We start from the raw sequence: 12,919 nt of genomic DNA, 5'->3' as shown, positions 1-12,919 counted from the left end.
CCCTGAGCTCAGTCCCAAATACTGGCATTTTAAAAAATGAATATTCATATATTTATATAATCAGAGTTGTGGGCAATTGGCCCAACTCCAGGGGTTTCAACATATCAAGTCCAACAATTCTCATCAATATAGCAAAGAGGAAAGTATTCAGTAAGTGCTGAGAAAGGAGATTTATTATGTGGCATGAGTATTCCATTGGAAAGGACAAAGTAAGCATTTTAGTTTATCTTTTGAATATAGATGTAAGTTTTGCTCCAAATAGAGGAAGAACTGTGGCAGAGAATATAAAGTATGCATAATTAAATAGTCCTGGACAAAATATAGACATGGGTGGGATCTGATTGCTCATTTTCTCTGGATTGATACAATGTCTTTTTATAATATATTGATTTCATTTCTTTTGGGTATATGCCCAGAGGAAGTATTTCTAATTTTTTATTTATTTGGAAACTTCTGTTTTCTATAATGACTGCATAAATTTATATCCTCACCAACAGTGCTTAAAAGTTCCCTTTTCTAACAATTGAAACTCAGTAAACATAAATCCTGAGAATGGCTCCCGGCTGGGCTCTGTGAGTATATGAGGAGCTAGCCCCTCAGGGAAAAGCTATTGATTGCTCACAGGCTTCAACCCTACCCACAACTTAGCCTCATCACAGCAACTCCAAGCTATTGGGAACAGCCATCTCCCTCTTCTGTGATACTCACAGCAGATCTCCCTTCCACTAAACTAGCCTGGAAGGAGAATCATAAAGTCCCCGGTAAGGCAGAACATTTTTCTGCCTGTTCAAACAAACTGACTTAAGAAACCAATTAAGCCACAGGAAAACCAAACACCGCAAGCAAACCAGAGACTCCACCAAGAGACTGGTTATGGACACAGGGGAGATACAAGATTCCTCCCCCTGTTAGGTTTTTAAAAAGAGGTTGCCAAGTAAGAACCACACCACGCATGTGGTATTCAGGTAAGGGGTAGGTTTGCTCATCGTTCTGGCTAGCACCAGGCTATGTTGGCCCTCCACGCAGTGGGGAAAGGCCTGGGAAAGAGGGCCTGGGCTAGGCCTTATCTAGGGTATGGGCGGAGAAAGGTGTGGCCACATCAAATTCAGATGTGATCTCAGCAGATGCAGATGTGACCTCTTCCAGGTGTGCCAGTTGCCTAGGTAACACAGGTACTGGGTGGAGACTTTGCTGTAAGGAGGGTGGAGTCTGCTTGCCATCCAGGAGCAGAGCTTATACCCCCCAAAAAATCAAAGAACTCTTTTTTCTATCTAATTTTTAATTTTTTTTAAAAAAAATTGGGGTTTTTTCATAATTTTTATTTTAGGTGTGTGTTTTTCTTAACTCTTTCCCTTTTGGTCAAATAAAAACCTTCCATAGCAAAGTAAAACTGAAACAGTATATCTCCACCAAACCAGCCCTACAAAAGACACTTAAAGATGTCCTACACATAGAAAACCAACAAGAGCACAATAAAGGCCAAAAATCCACACCCAGAGAATCCAAGAATCATAGGAAGAACCTGGTTGTCACAGCCCCCAAGAAGGTGGATAACATGACAGAAACTACCAAACACCTCTCATTCCTAACTCAATATCAATGGACTTAACTCTCCAATTAAGCTACATAGACTGTCTATTTACTGCCTTCAAGAGACACACATTGCCCATAAAAACAAACATTCTGAAGGTGAAAGGCTGGAATAAAATCTACCAACCAAATGGCCCCCATAAGCAGGTGGGAGTTGCAATCCTAATATCAGATAAAAATAGACTTCAAATTAATATTGATGAGAAGAGATAAAGAAGGCCGCTACATACTTATTAAGGGATCTCTCCTTCAGGAGGATATTGCCATTTTAATATCTATTCCCCCAACAAGGGAACACCCAAATTTATCCAGGAAATGCTATTTTCCCTATAACCTCATATAGCTCCAAAAACATTAATTGTTGGGACTTTAACACACCACTATTCCCACTGGATAGATCAACCCGGCAAAAACTCAACTGAGAAACCTCAGATCTAAACAACTGCATAGATCAACTAAACTTAACAGACATCTACCGAATATTTCACCCAGCAACATCAGAATACATGTTCTTTTCAGCAGCACACAGAACATTTTCCAAAATAGATCACATTTTAGGTCACAGAGCAAACTTGTCCAAATTCAGAAATTATGTCCTGCATTCTCTCAAATCACAAGGGAATAAAATTAGAACTCAACACCAAAAGCCACCAAAGAAAGTCCTGTAACACATGGAGGCTGAACAACACACTGATGAACCATCAGTAGGTCATGGAAGAGATTAGAAAGGAAATTGAAATGTTCATGATATTCAACAAAAATGAGCACACAAATCACCAGCTCCTCTGGGACACAGCAAAGGCAGTACTGAGAGGTAAGTTTATAGTTCTGCGTTCCTACATCAACAAATTGGAGAGATCTGAAACCAATAATTTAATGAAACAGCTGAAACTCCTTAAAAATGAGCAGCAAGCTAAACCCCAATCTAGTAGATGGAAACAAATAATTAAAATTAAATCAGAATTAAAATCCAAGAAAAACATAGAAAGAATCAACAAAACAAAGAGTTGGTTCTTTGAAAAAATTAACAAAATTGACAGACCCTTAGCAAATCTTATCAGAAAAAGGAGAGAACACACACAAATAAGCAAACTCATAGAGAATGGAAACATCACCATAAAAACAACCAAGATACAGAACATATAAGGGAATTCTTCTCAGACCTTTATGCTAATAAGTTTGAGGACGTGGATAAAATGGATGATTTCCTAGCAAATATCGACATGCCAAAACTAAACCAAGATGATTTAAACCAATTTAACAGACCCATATTAAGCATTGAAATATAAATAGCAATAAGAGACCTCCCATCTAGGGAAAGCACAGGACCGGATGGATTTACAGCAGAATTCTACAAGGCCTTCAAAGCAGAACTCATACCAATACTTCTCCAACTCTTCAATAAAATTGAAAGTGAAAGTTCACTACACTACCAAACTTTTTCTATGAAGCCATTGTAACTCTCATCCCCAAACCAGGCAGGGACTCATCAAAATCAGAGAACTATAGACCCATTTCTTTGATGAACATCGATGTAAAACTTCTCAACAAAATTTTGGCCAATTGACTTCAACTCTTCACCAAAAAAAAGTCATACACCATGATCAAACAGGATTCATTTCAGGGATGCAAAGCTGGTTCAATATACACAAATCAATTAATATAATTCATCACATCAACAAGAGCAAGGATAAGAACCACATGATTATCTCAATAGATGCAGAAAAAGCATTTGACAAGATCCAACACCCCTTTCTGATGAAGGCTCTGGAAAAACTAGTGCTAGAGGAATATCAATACCAAACTTCAAACTCTACTACAAAGCCATAGTAATCAAAACAGCTTGGTACTGGCACAAGAACGGACCTGAGGACCAATGGAATAGAACTGAAGACCCAGAAATGAACCTACAGACCCACAGCCACCTAATCTTCGATAAGGGAGCTTAAAAAAATAGGATGGAAGAAAGACAGCTTCTTCAGTAAATGGTGCTGGCAAAATTGGTAAAACACCTGTAGAAAACTAAAGCTAGATCCTTATATATCACCCTGCACCAGAATCAACTCCAAATGGATCAAAGACCTCCAAGTAAAAGCAGACACCCTGAAAACATTACAGGAAGGAATAGGAAAAACTCTAGGGCTCCTTTGCACAGGCCGAAATTTTCTTAATAAAGATCCAGAAACACAACAAATCAAAGAAAGGTTGGACAAATGGGATGGCATGAAACTGCAGAGCTTCTGCACGGCAAAGGACATAGCCAGCAAGATCAATAGAAAGCCTACAGAATCAGAGAAGATCTTCACTACCCATACAACAAACAAAGGTCTCATATCTAAAATATACTTAGAACCCAAAAAATTAAATCCCCCAACAACAAATCCTCAAAGAAACAACTGCCCCATTAATACATGGGCTAAAGACTTAAGAGAGACTTCTCTGAAGAGGAAATAAAAATGGCCAATAGTCACATGAAGAAATGCTCAACTTCGCTAGGCATAAAAGAAATGCAAATCAAAACAACATTGAGATTCCACCTCACCCCAGTTAGAATGGCTATAATCAAGAACTCTAAAACAGATGCTGGAAGGGAATGTGGCCAAAAGGGAACCCTACTGTATTGTTGGTGGGAGTGTAAACTTGTTCAGCCACTTTGGAAGTAGTATGGAGCTCCCTCAAAAGACTCCACATAGAACTCCCCTATGACCCAGCAATCCCACTTTTGGGCATTTACCCAAATGATCACAAACATGACCATTTTCATTTTATGCCAGTCCTGGAGCCGGGACTCAGGTCCTGTATACTGTCTACCTTGAGCTCTTCTGCTCAATGCTAGTGCCACAGCAACTGTTCCAGCTTTTGGTCCTGGCTGGCTTTGAACTCCAGTCCTCAGATCTCAGCCTATTGAGTAACTAGAATTACAGGTGTGAGCCACCAATGCCCAGCTTCACAATTATTTTCTGAAATAGTCTCACTCCAATGCCAGGCTGGTGTCAAACACACTATGAAGTTCAGGCTGGTCTCAAACTCATGATTTTCCTGTGTCGTCTCTTGAATGCTGATTAGCGAGCTTCACTACATCTAGCTTTGAATTTTTTTTAAGTCGTCATCCTCATAGATGTCAAGTGATATAGAATTTTTTATTTGCATTTCTATGATGACTAATGATGCTGAGCTCATTTCATACTCATTCACCACTTTCATGTCCACAAACTGTAGACTCACCATGGGAAACAGCACTGCAACATTTGGTGTCCACCTTGCCCCATTTCTCTCCTAACCTTAGGCAATGCAATATGCAACATAGACTAATTTTCCACTTGGAGAAGAAAAAGGAAGCAAGCATCAAATCATGGCATAGAAGACTGGGCTAGTTCCTCGATGATGATTCTGCCTAGATTCATGCAGAATCCTGCAGGTCCTGACCACAGACTGGTAACTGTGAATGAGGTTCCCTTCTAAGCACTAGAGAGAAGATACACTGGCATTTTCAAGTACTCCATAATTAGAGCTGTACAAAAAGAGTGGAGACCTTTATTTTCTGCCAGTTGGATGTTTGTACCACCATTCACCCAGCCGTACAAAATTACCTATTTAAAAATTACCCTGGTATATTTGGTCAAACATTTATTGAGCTCACCTTGAATGTGATAGCTGGAAGTGTCGCTCTCTGGTGAGGTGTGGTGACGCTGGCTGTTCCTGATAATGTTACTATTTACAAATGCTTTTCCAAATGCTTTTTCCCAGTTCTTGTCAGTCAGTCTGGAATGTAGTCAACTCTTCGTGATGGTAACTTCTGTGAAGAACTTCTCTCAAGACCTGCCATCCGTGGTAGCGGCGCTGGAGGCTGCGTTTGGTTCGCCCCGTGGAGCTGCACTGGGGATCGTGTCCCCTGGCCGTGGGTGTGCCCTGGGACCCTCCGTGCCTCGGAGGACACTTCGCCCCAGGAGCTGAGCAGTGCAGCGGCCGACCCTCCCAGTAGCCTCTGGAGCTCAAGACCCCCCACTTGGCCACTCATCCCCAGAACCCGCCCGCCGCACACATCCCCAAAGCCTCGCGGGGTCCCCAGAAAGCTCCGGCCAGGGGAAGTACGGGCTCCCGGTGGTCGCTCATCATCCCGATCATCATCAATAATTTGTAACAGATTATGATCTAGCCATTAAAGATTCTTGCACAAAGCAGTGTGTGATAGATGGCAGAGCAGCCTGGCTAGGTTTTTTGGACACTGACAAGAAGAGTTTGGGGTCATGAAGGAACAGTATCTGAGAACTGGTGAGGGCTTCCAGTTGGTCTTTTCAGTCACAGGCAGAGGCAGTATGTAAGTTTCAAAGACAGATTCTCAGAGTAAAAGGATCCTGATGAGTTTCCAAAGATTTTAATTGGTAATAAAGGAGACCTGGACCACCAAAGACAAGGTAACACAAAAAGGACAACAGGACAGCTTGAAGTAACAGACATGGAGGCATCAGCAAAGATTAGGATGAATGTGGTAAGAGGGGAAACAAAGGAGGAGGCAACAATGCTTGCTAAGAAATGTACTCATTACCTTGCCCATGTCATTGTAACCTCTCTGTACAGTATTTTCACAATTAAAAAAAGGAAATTTCAAGAGCAAGAATGTCTTCTTTCACCAGAACCAACTCGGAAAGAAAAAGACAAGAAAAGCTGCCATGTGTCATCTTCTAAAAATCCCTTGAGTTGTAGCTACCAACTCCCAGGAAAAGCCATCATTTCTTTTCTTTATCATTTACATCTTGTTAGTACCTTTCTAGCCTTGGACAAATGATTAATGTATTAGCCTTTGACCAAGAAGCTGACTAATCCTTTCCATGAAGCTAATACAATGTCCTTTCCACACCAATTTCCAGGACACACTAAAGCTGCTTCAAAAATTATTTGATTCCTTTAAAATACATGTCTACATACATGTACACATTCTGTTTTAAGGGCTTACATTTTACTACCAGGTGAATCAAATTTGGAGCCTAAGCTGTTTATTAAACTGAAGTGTGATAGGTTGTGAAATAATTTTTAACTTCTGATTCATTGCCTACTGTTACTCTAAATAGAAACATAAGAGGTTCTGTCATCAGTAATTTCATCTAAACACATGCATATTTCAGTGCCTGTCTCCTCCAAGCGGAATACATTTACAGAACCTAAGCAGTAGGAAGGTGTAATACCTAGCTTTCAGCTCATTCTCACCTTGCAGTTGAATGATTTTGTGTTATATGTTATTAAGCATGTCAGCTGGTTTCACATTGACTGTCGTAACAAGAATGTTTATTTCAAACTGGGACAATTCAGTTCTTTCTTATCAAATGAACTTAAGTTTTTCATGAGCCTGTGGAGGCTGGAACTCCATCTGTGATAAGTCCACTTAACTTTTAAATATTAGTTCAAGTTTTTTCATTGATAAGACAAGTCTAAGTCCTAACCCCTTACAGTGCCCAGCATGGCTCCCAGAGATTTTAGTTCCTTTTGTCTGTCAATTGCTACAATTATCTCATGACTGAAAATACCAGTTTGAGCAGCAGTGTCTTGTCATAGGGCAGAGAGAAAAATTGCACAGTCCTGCAATGTTTTTTCTTCTTTTTATTCTAGAGATGATACAGAGAGGGGTTACAGTTATATATGTAAGGTACTTTGTTTTTTTTGTGTGTGTGTGTTTGTTTTTTGTCGGTCGTGGGGCTTGAACTCTGGGCCTGAGTGCTGTCCCTCAGCTCTTCAGTTCAAGGCAAGCGCTCTACCACTTGAGCTACAATGCCACTTCTGGTTTTCTAGTGGTTTATTGGAGATAAGAGTTTCACGGACTTTCTTGCTGGCTTTGAACCTCGATCCTCAGACCTCAGCCTCCTGAGTAGCTAGGATTACAGGCGTGAGCCACCACGCCCGGCTAGGTACTTTGTTTTTGAACAGTGTTACCCCCTCCTTCATTTTCCCCCATTTTCCCACCCCGCCAACTTCCCTCCCCACAAGTTGTAAAGTTCATTTCCAACATAGTGCCCAGTGAGTTGTCCAGTGTTTACTGTTGCATTGGTTCACCCTTTGTCCCATTGTTTCTGTGATTCCCCTTCCCTTTCCCAAATCAGATAAACTTATATACAAGATAGAGGGTAACAAAATAAAAAACAGTGACAACAGGGAATAAACTAAAGGGGAAAAGAAGAAAAAAGAAATAATTACAAATAGTACACTACTACAGTGTTTTTTTCAATAGGCTACACTAAATCAATGAGGCTCTTTGCTGTTGGATGAATGACTTCACCCACCACCTAAAAGCCCTCAGGACAAGGTAATCACTGCGGTCCATGGTGGAGGCACCCCAACATGGACCTGGGGACTCCAGGAGTCCCTCCCTTCTTCTCTGTAAGCTCCCCAGAGACTCCAAAGTCTCTCTTTGACCCCCCTGATACCCTTTAATTAGGACTTTTGGGGATGCCCTCTCCTAATTATTGGGATCCATCCCAAAGCCCCGGGGATGCCTGGAGCAGTGTGACAGACCCACAGTCCTACCCAATTTTCCAAATTGTCTCCCAGAGACATCCTATTGGCTTGTCAGCTGTCTAATCTTAAGACTCTTGGGCTGATTTACAGTCAAAGAAAACTGACTTGTTTGTCTACTGAAATCTAATCTCACTATCACGTACACAACTGTCTCAGAGGAGGTACCTCTTTTGTGATCCCATCTGAGGATTTGCATGTTGTGAGGTTGCATATGTTGGCATACACAACCTAGGGAGGAAAGAGAAAACTCCTTCAAAGTCTGGGCAACAGTCCAAATGCCAGCCATAACCTTGGGGAAGGCATGCAGAAGATGCTCTTTGTGCTCCTCTGAATGACTTCATAAAGAATAGCTTGGCGCTGGTGGCTCACACCTGTAATCCTAGCTACTCAGGAGGCTGAGATCTGAGGATAAGGAAAGACCGTGAGACTCCTATCTACAATAAATCACCAGAAAACCGGAAGTGTTGCTGTGGCTCAAGTGGTAGAGTGCTTGCCTTGAGCTGAAGAGCTGAGCTACAGCACCCAGGCGGAGTTCAAGCCCCATGACCAACAACAACAACAACAAAATACCTCGACACTCCCTTTATGTGTGTAAGAAACCTCACCTGCACTTTGCTAGTTCTTTGCAACCTATGATTATGTAAAACTGCTTCACATTTGTTGACAAAGATTAACTCTGTTTACTGAGTAAAGATTAATTTTCTTTGTGTATACATTTTTCAGTCTGATGACTGAAGATTTACTTTCTTTGTCTGTATGCTGTACATAAGCATGTAGTGTTCCTAATAAACTTTGTCTCTACCTGCAAGGTTTAGTCCACTCTCTGCTCAGGCATCATGTTCTCTGATCTCGCTGTGGAAACAGCAACACACAATAGCCACCATTGGCCTGAATTTGGTATGTAATTAAGTTGTCTGTGACTTAAATAAAGTAAATATTAATCATTTTTCTGTCCCATCTATGAAAGTAATTATTTATATAAACCAAAGCTCACTTAAGTATTTGTTTATGTCAAATCAAGGCCCTTCAGATGAACACCTTTTAACTCAAATGCCACTTTTCCGTTTATTATGTAAGCTGCCTTGGATATAGAGCTACAAAGGACACCAACTTCTGAATTCTTTGTTGTAATCACAAAGCCTCAGTGACACCTACCTTAATTACTCTTAACCTCAATTAGTATCCTAAAATATTTTATGTAATCAACAATAACTATATTTCTATTTGACCTTCTTGTTGCTTTAATCAGAAATAATAAAGGGTTTTGTGGCAAAGACTTGTCTGATCTGAGGATTGCAGTTCAAAGCCAACTGGGCAGAAAAATCCCTGTATTCCATCTCCCAATTAACCAACAAATGCCAATCTTGAAGCAAGGCTCAAGAAACTCTCATCTTGGAGGGGGGACCAAGAAGGCGACAGGGCAGTAGGGAAATGCCACAGCTCTCCCCAACCAAAAAGAGAATTTGAGTTCCAATGCTTAATCTCCCCAAGAGACCGACAACAACAAAAAGATGAACACCCAGAGAAAAACAGGAGGTGGAAAAAAACAAAGAAAGAAAGAGAGAAAAAGAAGAATTTCAGAACACAGAAGCGCGAAGACCCCTCTTTAATCTTTATTGGCCATGCAGCAGCGCGCCAAGCGGCGACCAGCCAGCCTGGCGGGGGCTGCCAGAGTCTGAGAGACACAGGGCTGCCTGCAGATCACCCACGCAGAAGCCACCTGAGGTACCGGTGTCAACCCGCTGATCATAATGAACAGAGAAACCTCCGAGCTGGGAGCTTGCACAAAGATCCCACCCCTACCCCTCACTCTCCATCCAAGCAGAAGAGGCTCCATCCTGACAAAGCCACTCGGCCCCACAGCAGGAACCCCAGAGCTACACAGGACACCCACAGAACATCAGAGCAGAAGACCTGCAAGGAACTGGTGCTGATCCGGAGAACGCAAAGAGAGACAAACCCCAGTGCTCAGAACGTGCACAGAGGTCCCTCCCCCACCCCTCGAGTCCGCGGCACGGACCTGAACAGCCTCAACTGAGGCAGAGACAGAAGAGAAGCATGCAGAGCCACCACCGCCCAGCCCACAACCACCTAACTGAACTCAGATTGCAACGGCAACCAAGGACCTACATCCCACAGAAACAATAACTAGCTCTAGAGTGAGTACCCCCGCAGGGGACAGTGTATCCCTCAAGGGAGATCAGAGCTGGTGAGAATCCCCAAACCCTGACCCAGACCCCCCAACACCTGGACCACAGAACCTACTAAAACTGGGAACTGTTCAAGAGCTCCACCAGCCCGTGGAGCACACTCAGCTGGCCAGGCTAGAGCAAAAGCGCCCCTGGAAGGGAGCTTAAATGCCTAAGCCAGGAACAGCGCCCCTGGATCAAGATACCCAATAGTGGAAGAAATTTGAACTGTGTACTCCAGGCTGCATAACCAAGGCGGGATACACAACAGCACAGGTCCAACAGGCATGCCCCAGGCCAGGAGCCGGGACCAGGCCTGGGGATCCGGTGCCTAAGCAACACAACCAACTCCTCCCAACTGAAGTCAGAAGCTGAGCATATGCCTCAGCAGAGGGGAGAAAAACAGGGAACTGCACCCCCTGGGAATCAAGCCTGTGACAGCAAAAGATCCAGGGATTCAGGACAAGAGAAGCCCAAACCCCACCAGAACCCGACCCATATATTCTAGGCTGGGAATTGGACAACACAGGCCGCCAGCACCTGATAATAGGAAGGAGCTCAGGCTGATAAGATGGCTCAGCAGTGGAGTGCTTGTCTTGGGTGCATGAGGCCCTGGATCTGATTCCTCAGCACCACATAAGCAGAAAGGGCCAGAAGTGGTGCTGTGGCTCAAATGGTAGGGTGCCGCTTTGAGCTGAAGAGCTGAGGGACAGTGTCTAAGCCCAGAGTTCAAGCCCACAACCAGCCAAAATCAAAAACAAAAACATCAGGGGCCCATAGCAGACTCCAGCATCTGGGAGAGTACATCCAGAACATCTGATCTCGCCAAGAGCACCTGTAGGAGCAAACAGGAGCAGTCTAGGCTGTTCAACTGCCAGTGATTTACAGCAGAGAGCTGAGAACCCTATGTGGGTCAGACCAGCAGCTGGAGGTCGGCTTCCAACAGAACCAAGATCAGGTACAGACTTTCTCTACTAGCACAGAAACAGCAACCAAGCAAAGACAGACACCTATTGATCAAAACAAAATTTCAGATTAGTCTCCAATAATCCCTGAATCCCCATGCGAAAATCACAGAGAAAAATTACAAGGTTTATCAACACCCAGGATAGCAAGCTATCCCCAAAAGCCAGCATCCACCAAGGGAAGAGCCCCAGTGGGAGCAAAGCAGGAATGGAAGACAAAAGCTACATCCAAGACATGCTGGAGGCAATGACTCAAGAAATAAAGCAAGGGGCTGGGAAGGTGGCTCAGTGGTAGAGTGTTTGCCTTGCATGCATGAGGCCCTGGGTTCCATTCCGCAGCACCGCATAAGCAAAAAGAAAAAAGCCAGAAGTGGCGCTGTGGCTCAAGTGGTAGAGCACTAGCCTTGAGCTGAAGAGCTGAGGGACAGCACCCAGGCCCAGAGTTCAGGCCCAATGACCGGACCCAAAAAAAAGAAAAAAAAGCAAGGGAATGCAAGACCTATTCAACAAGATAATTGGTGAAAAATTTTCCCCATCTCAAAAAAGAACATCTTACCTACATAACAGAAGCATATAGAACACCTAACAAGCAAGATCCTAGTAGAAACACTTCTAGACACATTATAGTAAAAATGATAGATCTGAATAATAAGGAAACAATCTTGCATGCAGCAAAAATGAAGGAGTTATACTACAACGAGAAGAAAATCAGAATCACTGCAGATCTCTCCACACAAACACTGAATGCAAGAAAGGCCTGGGAAAGTACCATACGAGCCCTGAGAGCCAATAACTGCCCACCCAGACTGATATACCCAGCAAAGATCGCATTCACATTCAATGGAGAGCTGAAAAATTTTAATAGCAAAGAAAAACTAAATGAATACATAAATATTAAGCCAGCATTACAAAGAATACTAAGAGAGGGAACACAACCTGAAGAAAGCAACCAGGAACAGGGACCTGCACCCAGACAGGCATTAATAGAAGTCTAACTGAGCAAGCACAGGAGGAAAGGAAAGAAGAAAAACTTAGGAAAACAGGGAATGACAGGGACTACAATGAACCTCTCTATACTATCTCTTAATATTAACGGGCTTAATTCGCCAATCAAAAGAAAAAGAACAGCAGATTGGATCAGAAAATATGACCAATCCATCTGTTGCCTTCAGGAGACCCACCTCTCAGCCAAACATACAAACAAACTCAGAGTGAAGGGTTCGAAAAGGATCTGCTAATCAAATGCCCCCAGTTAGAAAGCAGGTGTAGCAATCCTGATTATCTGACAAAATAAACTTTTCATTAAAATCAATACAAAAAGACAAGCATGGACACTACATATTAATACAGGAAGCAATCCAAGAGGAGGCTATTACCATCATCAACTTATATTCCCCAAACATTTGGTGCACCCAAATATGTTAAGCAAATACTCTCAAACTTACAGAATAAAATAGATCCCAATACGATAATACTAGGAGACTTTAACACCCCACTCTCACCAAAGGACAGGTCTACCAACCAGAGGATTGGCAAAGAAGCTCCTGAATTAAGTGAGGCCATAATTCAAGCAGAACTAACTAACATCTACCGAGCATTTCACCCTAAAACAACACAGTACACATTCTTCTCAGCAGCTCATGGAACTTTCTCCAAAATAGACCATAT

The 12,919-nt window shown here is 42.7% G+C and overlaps 1 pseudogene; it reads left to right on the top strand.

The window, feature by feature from the left end:
* Positions 1-5,724: 5,724 nt before the first annotated feature.
* LOC122105513 lies at positions 5,725-10,135 on the top strand (annotated as a pseudogene).
* The last annotated feature ends 2,784 nt before the right edge of the window (positions 10,136-12,919 follow it).

The sequence above is a fragment of the Dipodomys spectabilis genome, unplaced genomic scaffold (genome assembly GCF_019054845.1).
Source record: "Dipodomys spectabilis isolate Male_0828 unplaced genomic scaffold, ASM1905484v1 ptg000032l, whole genome shotgun sequence".
In the NCBI taxonomy this organism is placed as follows: Eukaryota; Metazoa; Chordata; class Mammalia; order Rodentia; family Heteromyidae; genus Dipodomys; species Dipodomys spectabilis.
This window is presented reverse-complemented; position numbering and strand designations above follow the sequence as displayed.